The sequence below is a fragment of the Chinchilla lanigera genome, unplaced genomic scaffold (genome assembly GCF_000276665.1).
Source record: "Chinchilla lanigera isolate Chin_1 unplaced genomic scaffold, ChiLan1.0 scaffold00099, whole genome shotgun sequence".
In the NCBI taxonomy this organism is placed as follows: Eukaryota; Metazoa; Chordata; class Mammalia; order Rodentia; family Chinchillidae; genus Chinchilla; species Chinchilla lanigera.
The window spans coordinates 7799164-7806874 of record NW_004955500.1 but is presented as its reverse complement, the minus strand read 5'-3'; the positions used below and the strand labels follow the sequence as shown (position 1 = coordinate 7806874).

Below are 7711 nucleotides of genomic sequence, written 5' to 3'. Positions count from 1 at the left end.
CTGGGGCGAACGCTCCGGAGCGCGGGCCGGGCCGGGCGGGCGCGGCTCTCCCCACGTCTCCCGGGGCCGCACCGGTGCCCCACGCTGAAGTCGGGACGGAAGGTGTGGCTCTGGACAGCAGCTCTGGAAGATCTTCGCCGAACAAGCTCTAGAACCCCCGACGGCTGCACAGAGAAGGGAAAGGGGGAGACTGGACGTGGGTGGGTCTGTGGTCGGGGAAATCCCCGAGGGGGATGCTGACCGCACGGAGAGGTACCCGAAGCAGCAGCAGTCCGCACGTGTGGGCCAGGACAGCCGAAGGGCGCGCGTGCGTGTGCGCAGGAGGACGTGCGGGTGTTCTGAGGGTGCGTGCGTCTGCGGGTTGGTGTGTTCAGAAGCACTCCGTCCTGCGGAAGGAGGTTAGGGACACATCCTGGAGAGCTCTGGGCTTTCGCTGAGGCAGGAGAGCATCGGTCCTCCGGTCACTGTCCCCGCCTGGGGCAGAGTGGAGCTCTTGCGGGTGGGGGGCGCATGCGTGCTCCGGGAGGTTAGACACGTGCGTGTGTCATTCTGCCCCGTGTGGTGTGCCTGTCTCACCCCGTGACGTGTCACCTGTGGCTGTGCTAACCTGGGCACATCACCGGGGAACGACGTGGGGGCTGATGAAGTGGGTGGGAGGGGGACCAGGCCTGAGTGGCTGAGCGGTCACAACCAGGCTCAGGAGGCCCGGGCACTGGGGGAGGTGTCAGGTGAGGGGGGGGGTGAGGGCTGGACAGAAGGGCGGCTGGGTGAGCTGAACCTGGCTCAGGGAATTTGTTCCTCCATGTCTTAATTCCCTCAGGCTTTTTCTGCCAAGTTACTGCCTACCTCCAAAATTCTGGTTCTCAAATAAATAAATAATTTTTAAAAATTAAAAATAAAATTCTGGTTCTTCACTGGGCATGGTGGCACACACCTGTAATCCCAGTACTTGGGAGGCTGAGGCAGGAGGATAGCATCAAGTTCGAGGCCAGACTGGGCTACTTAAATGAGTTCAAGACCAGCCTGAACTGCATAGTGAGACTCTGTCTCAAAAAAAGAAATGCTGGTTCTTTCCATTCTCACCACTCAGGGCCACCCAGAGTGCTGGGCGCCACATCGCCCCCTGTGCAGTGTGCTCTGTCTCTCAAGGCTGGCATGGCCTCCTCCTAAAGAAGTGGCTGCTGTTTCCTGCGGGAGGGACAGGGCACTGCCAGCCTGGATACCGTGCTCACTGACACCCAGAGCTGGCCCCAGGGGGCCGTCTGTACATCTCTCCCTCCTCCCATTTTACAGAGGAAAGAGATGGGGCAGTTGTCCAAGTCACAGTTAACACACAATCAGTGGTTCCACCCTACCAGCTGCTTCCAGTGTGCCGCAGAGAGCCTTCTCGAAAATGACAGGAAGTAAAGATTCTTAAAGATTTTTAGTACTTTTTTGCCTCCCTTTTGGATCTTCTTTTCTCCATCCCCTAGGCCCTTTTTGCTGCACTGGAGAGTGAAACCCAGGGCCTTTGCATGACCTTACCTCCCTAGCCCTTTTTAACTTTTTATTTTGATACAGTCCAGCTAGGTAGCTAAGATACTAAGTTCCTTACCCAGGGTGGGCTCAAACTTGCAATCTTCCTGCCTCAGCCTCCCAGAATGCTGGGGTTACAGGTGTGTGGCACCTCGCCTGGCTTTCTGTGTTCTTACGAAGCTTCCTGAGGCAGTAGTTTGCCCAGGCCTGGCTCTAAAGAGTCTCAGTCCCAGAAATGGAATGAGGAGTCTTCTCTAAAATGGGAAATAACTCCAAGGAGTAAATGCCTGATAGGTCGAGTTAATATTCCGGGAACACTTGTATTGTAAAGAAGGTGTGTATGGGGATATAGCTCAGCGGCACAGCACCTACCCGGCAAGTGTAAGGTCCTGAGTTCAATTCCGGGTACGGCCCCTCCAAAAAAAGAGATGTGTATTGACCCTAATGAAGCCTGGTGGAGGATGTTACTGAGCACATATCTTTCCTGGGCCCTTTTGTAGCTCAGTATACCTGGGCCCTCCAGAAGGACAAGGTGGAACGGCCCAGCGTCCTCCAGGTCCGAAATCCAGCAGTCTGTGTAGACGGCGCCCACAGATGGCCACGTAGGCGAGCGCTGGGCCGCAGGTAGACCTTGTTCCTTAGGACTTTCTTCCCACTGGGGCCTGGGTCACTCATACCTTTGGTCCTGGAGGATCACTGCAGCCCCTCAGGGGTGGGAAGCAGTCTGGAAGACAAGGAAGCCCTGTCTGTGGCCACTGGTGCTGAGCTGAGCGGGGAGAGAGGAAAGGAGCTGCTATCTTTTGCTTCAGTGTTGCAGGAGGAATGCCTTGTTCCTCCATTTCCCAGGGGCAGGGGAGAGGAGAGGAAGGGTTCCAGGTCTGGGTTACACTATGCAGGGCCCAGCTCAAATGTCTATTTTGCTCAAATTGTCACTTTATCAATCATCAGCTCTTTCTTCTTGACATCATCAATTTATCTTGCTACTGGGACACATCCATCAGGGTGCAGACATGCTGCGATACCTTCCATTTGAAAACCTGAAAAACTTAATTTAGCCTCACATCACTACCCGAGTTCCCCATTTCTCTGTCCTCTGTTACCACAAAACTCAAAAGAGCCGAGTGTGGTGGCATGTACCTGTAATCCCAGCACTCAAAAGGCTGAGGCAGGATGGTCACCATGAGTTCAAGGCCAGCCTGGGTTACAAAGTGAGTTCAAGGCCAGCCTGAACTGTATAGTGAAACTCTGTCTCAAAAAGAACCCCCCTCAAAAAAAAACCAACTCATAATAGTTGTTATAATTAATAGCACGTATCCCTAGAACCTAGGGGCACTCTACCGCTGAGCTATAGCCCCACTTTTTCATACTTTTTCAGACAGGGTCTTGCTACATTGACCAGACTTGCCTTGAACTTTCCATTCTCCAGCCTCAGCAGGGGTGGGGCATTTTAGTGATTTAGCAAGACCCTGTCCCAAAATAAAAATGAAAGACAACCTATGCAGACTGATCTGTCTCAACACTCTCTTGCTCCCCCATTAATTTTTTTTTTTTTTTTGAGACATAGTCTCACTATGTAGTTCAGCCGGCCTTGAACTCACTATGCACACCAGGCTGGCTTTGAACTCACAGCAGGCAACTGGGATTACATATAGGTAGGTGCTGCCTGCCCAGCTCTTCATTCTCTTTCTGCTCCAGTCATGCCTTTAAACGCACTACACCTCCCTATCAGCACCATTCAGGAACATTTATTGGCCCTGCCCAATAGCCAAGTCGTAGTTCTCATCCTAACTGACCTTCCTGTAACAGCAGACCATCCAACACTTACTTCCTCCTTCTTGAAATACTTCCTCCCTTGCTTTCTGAGCACCTCCCTCTCTCCCTGGCCGCTCCCGTTTAGGTCCCCTTCCCTGGATCCTCGGTGTCATCCGTTTCTAAAAATCAGTGCCCAGGTTTCTCAGTCTTAACAGACTCCCTGGTGGACTGCAGACGGAGCGTCTCACGTTCCCTGACATATCTCTGGACTCAGGACGCTAACCTCTCCCAATTCACAGGTCCGTAGCTGAACTCTTCTCCCACCTGCAGTCTGGGGCTCTGCACTGAAGTTCATCCCCTGACCTTTTTCATTTTTATTTTGAGACAGGGTCTTGCTAAATCACTAAAATGCTCCACCACGCTGGGCTAAAATCTAAACTCTGATCCCTCATCACCTGACTCACCACCACCCCCGCTACTTCACTCATTTCCATCTCAGTAAATGACAGTTCCATGCTTTAGTTGGCTGGGATGAGACTCTTGCAGTCATCCTTGACTCATCTGTTTCAAACTCCAGGTTCAGTATCACAAGTCCTGTCCCTCAATCTTCACAACATAGGCAGGCCGATCCATCTCAACACTCTCTTGCTCCCCCATTAATTTTTTTTTTTTTTTTTTTGAGACATAGTCTCACCATGTAGTTCAGCTGGCCGTGAACTCACAGCAATCCTCCTGCCTCAGCCTCCCGAGTGTTGGGATTACAGGCGTGCCATGCCACACCCAGCTTACTCCCTGTTGATGACCTGAACCACCATCCCTTCTTGCTCCCAACCAGGCAGGTCTCCAGTCCCTATCCAGCCAGGCCTTGTGCTGGTGGCTTTTCTGCTTTTCTTAGACCACTTGCACTTAGACCTTACAATACCTTCAGCACAGATGGCATTTTGTCTTTTGTTTGTTTGAAACAGTAGCTTTCAAATCCTTGACACTTCCCGAGGAACAACACTTCAGAACTCAAGACTCCTTGCCGCATACAAAACAAAGTGGGGATGGATGTGGCGGTGCATGTCTGTAATCCCAGCATTTGAGAGGCTGAGGCAGGAGGATCACTGAGAATTTGAGGCCAGTCTGGACTACATAGTGAGTTCAACACCAGCCTGAACTACATAATGAGACTTTGTCTCAAAAAACAAAACAAAAGACAAAAACCCAACAAAGTAGAGAATTTAGATAATTACAGAATTTTAAAAACATTTCTTGCAGGCCAGGATTTAGCTCAGTGGTGCGGCGCCTGCCTGGCAAGTGTGAGGTCCTGAGTTTGATTCCTGGTACCACCTCAAAATATAAATAAATAAATACATAAATAAAGAAAAATGCAATATATGTGAATGTGCTTAGTGTTGCTGAGCTGTACACTCAAAAACTGGCTGAGGGGCTGGGGGTTGTTCAGAGCACATGCATAGCATGTGCAAAGCCCTGGATCAATCTCTAATGCCAAAAAGAAAAAAAAAAGTTGAAATAGTAAATTAGCCAGGCAAGGTGGCGCAGGCCTGTAATCTTAGCACTTGGGAGGCTGAGGCAGAAGGATCACTGTGAGTTCGAGGCCAGCCTGAACTGTATAGCAAGACCCTGTCTCAAAAAGATTAAATGAATAAGTAAATAAATAAACCCATTTCTCATTTGAGTATCTAAGTGACTCTCTGAGTCTCCACCTCATTCCTGCAGTAGTCTCCTGACAGCGCTCCCAGCTTCTACACTTGGCCCCCTTGTCTGCTCTCCACACAGCACCCTTTCTAAAAGGAAGTCAGGCTGGGCATGGTGGTATAGGCCTGTCATCCCAACCTAATGTCAGGTACTCGGGAGGTTCAGGCAGGAAGATCAAAAAGTCAGTGCCAGCTTGGGCTATACAGTGAGTTTAAAGCCAGCCTAGAAACAGCAGCAAGACCATCTCAACACAAACAAAAACAGTTGGGCGTGGTGGTGTCTGCCCGGTATCCCAGCATTTGGAAGGCTGAGGCAGGAGGATTGCCATGAGTTCAAGGCCCTGAGTTCAATTGCCATGAGTTCAAGGCCCATAGTGAGACCCTGTTTCAAAAATCAAGCAAACAGAAAGAAAAGTCTTTACAATGGTCTAAAAGGCCCCACATAATCTGACTGTTCCTTCCTGATCCTCTAATTTCACCCTCTACCATTCTCTCCCTGTGGTTCCTCCTCCACCGGCCTCCTCCTTGGCAATCCTTTGAACAGACCAAGCGTGCTGCTTTCTCGGGTCAGCACCTGCTTTTCTGTCTCCCGCAGTGCCCTTCTATGATGACCTTTTCCTTCGCCTTCTTTTTTCCTTCCCCTTTATAGGCTAGAGCCCCACTCCCAATCTCCTTTTCCCTGCTTCATGTTTCTGTGTCGGTTTTTGACCACAGATAACTCTAAAGGCCTGAAAATCAGGAGCAAACCATTCTCCAGAGCAGGGATCGGGAGAGGCTGGAGGGGAGAGGGGCTGTGCTCTGACCTTGGGATCTGGGGAGGAGCGGCGCGCTCTGGGAGGAGAGTCTGTGGGCTGAGGACCCTGCTTCCTTTGAGGTGCCAGCGCCTGGGGCTGCGGCGGCATGGCTTGCCCATCCACCCCGAGTACAGAAGGGGTAAAGTCCTGTGAGGATAATCCTAAAGATCTGTTGCGGCCAGCTGCGGACAGGGGGCTTCCTGCAAGCGCCGCGCAGTCTGGGCGCGGACCCTCTGGTGCCTCCGGGTGGTGGCCCTCGGTGCTGCAGCAGAAGGCGTGCGAGGCGGAGGGCAGGCAGCACAGCTGAGCTCACCGCCGCGGGCGCATCCATCCCTCCCGGGCCTATAATTTGAGTTCCCCGGGCCTGGCCGCCCCTATCAGCAGCTTAGCAACAGATGAGTCACCCGGGACCCCGGGCCAAAGCAAACATGGGGGGGAGGAGGTTGTTCCCAAGGCTTCTCCGCCGCCTCAGTTGCCTGATCCCCCAATCTCCAGGGGCTCCACGCTTTGACTCCGCCCTCCAGGACCCACTGTTCTTCCCGTGCTGTCCTCCACACACTCTCCATCCCCGCAGCGGCAAGGAAAGCGCCCTGCCCTTCTCTCCCGTGGAAGGGGGCCCAGCTTGCTCCCACTCCTCGCTGCGGTGATGACAGCCCCCACTCTCCCCTCTTGTCGCGGCCCAAAGCCTTGTCAAGGTCTCTCCGGTTCCCGCCCCGCCCCTTCCCTGGAGCTGGCCGCGTGCTTGGGGCATTAGGCAATGGGTGTGCACCGCAGCCTTCTCCAGGCCCCGCCTGTCCCACGGCCCTCTCGCTGCCTGCGGGTCAGTCCTCAGGCCAGCCGGTCGGGCTGAGGGCACTGTGGGCCAGCTCGGGCCACCCAGTCTGCCTGCCTGTGGCCTCCTATTGCAGAACTAGCGTTCGGTGAGAGAGCAGGAGCGAGGCTCCCGGAGCTGGAGTCCAGCGTGGAATCCTAGGTCACCAAGTACTGAAAACCTATGGTGTAAGTGCTGGCCCCAGCCCCTTCTTGACACCTGACTGTATGCTGAAGTCTGAGGGCAGAGGCAGAACAAGATAAAAACAAAATCCCAAACCTGCAGGAGACCAGAGACGCGTGGAGAAACGCAAATGTCCATGAGCTCCCTGTGGAACAAGAGCCATAGCAAACCTCCTCCCCACCTCCAGGGACCCGAGCGGAGTTCTAGCTGACAGCGGGAAGGACACGGACACTGGTGACCACTGAGTCCAGGTATAAGGACGGAAACCACTGGGGTAGGGCTTGCGGATTATGGTGGCCCCCAAAGGCACACAGGGTTTGGGTTTTGCGCTCTAAGTGAGAAGCGGGGTCAGGAGCTCCCGGGTTCCCTCTCCCCAGCCTGGGGGTAGGAGTCAGAGAAAAGCAGCTCTGTGGCGCGGGCTTCCCAGGGGCAGGGTGCATGGTAGGGGCTGGCGCATAAAGGTAGTCGCCAGGGTGCCAACAGATGTAATTCCCAGATGTCTCAGACTGTGCGCCCCCAGACCAGCAGCGCCCCCTTCAGCACAAGGCAGGACCCGCCACGGCACGGACCGGAGCAGCCTCGCCGCCGGCGAGGAAGAGGCGATGGCGACCGTGGGTATCAGCCCCAGCGCCTGCTCGCGGGAGGCGATCTCTGAGTCAGTGCATCTTGGGTGCGCGGGACCAGCCGTGCCTGGGGCTGCGGTCTGGCAGGGGCTGGGGGCGGCTGGGAAGCCTGGGGCCCCTCTCTGGCAAAAATAGTCCGCAGTGGTTAGAGCTAGGAGGGTGAGTCAGGCCGGAGTGCGGTGGCGCCTAACCCCTTCGCTGCCACTGGCGCTCCCTCAGGCACGTGGTCTCGCCCGTGCACCCCGAGCAGGTTCTTCCCGGGCTGCTGTGAGCTGGGCTCAGGGTGGGACCCTGAGGCCTCCTCAGCCCGTGCGACGCCAGCGCGCGTGCCGC

The 7711-nt window shown here is 54.4% G+C and overlaps 2 protein-coding genes across 3 annotated transcripts in view; one reads left to right on the top strand and one right to left on the bottom strand.

The window, feature by feature from the left end:
• The window catches only part of Wnt1 (wingless-type MMTV integration site family, member 1), a 14080-nt gene that overhangs the window by 4268 nt on the left and 2101 nt on the right, over positions 1-7711 (bottom strand). The gene's annotated exons all lie outside the window — the stretch shown is intronic.
• Positions 6594-7711, top strand: part of Wnt10b (wingless-type MMTV integration site family, member 10B) — a 17500-nt gene continuing 16382 nt past the window's right edge. The window contains exons 1-3 of one of the 2 annotated variants that reach the window (XM_005406677.2): positions 6594-6760; positions 6858-7006; positions 7252-7410. The gene's annotated coding sequence lies outside the window, so the exon portion shown is untranslated. The remainder of the gene's footprint in view (positions 6761-6857; positions 7007-7251; positions 7411-7711) is intronic. The other variant, XM_005406678.2, reaches the window with a different exon arrangement.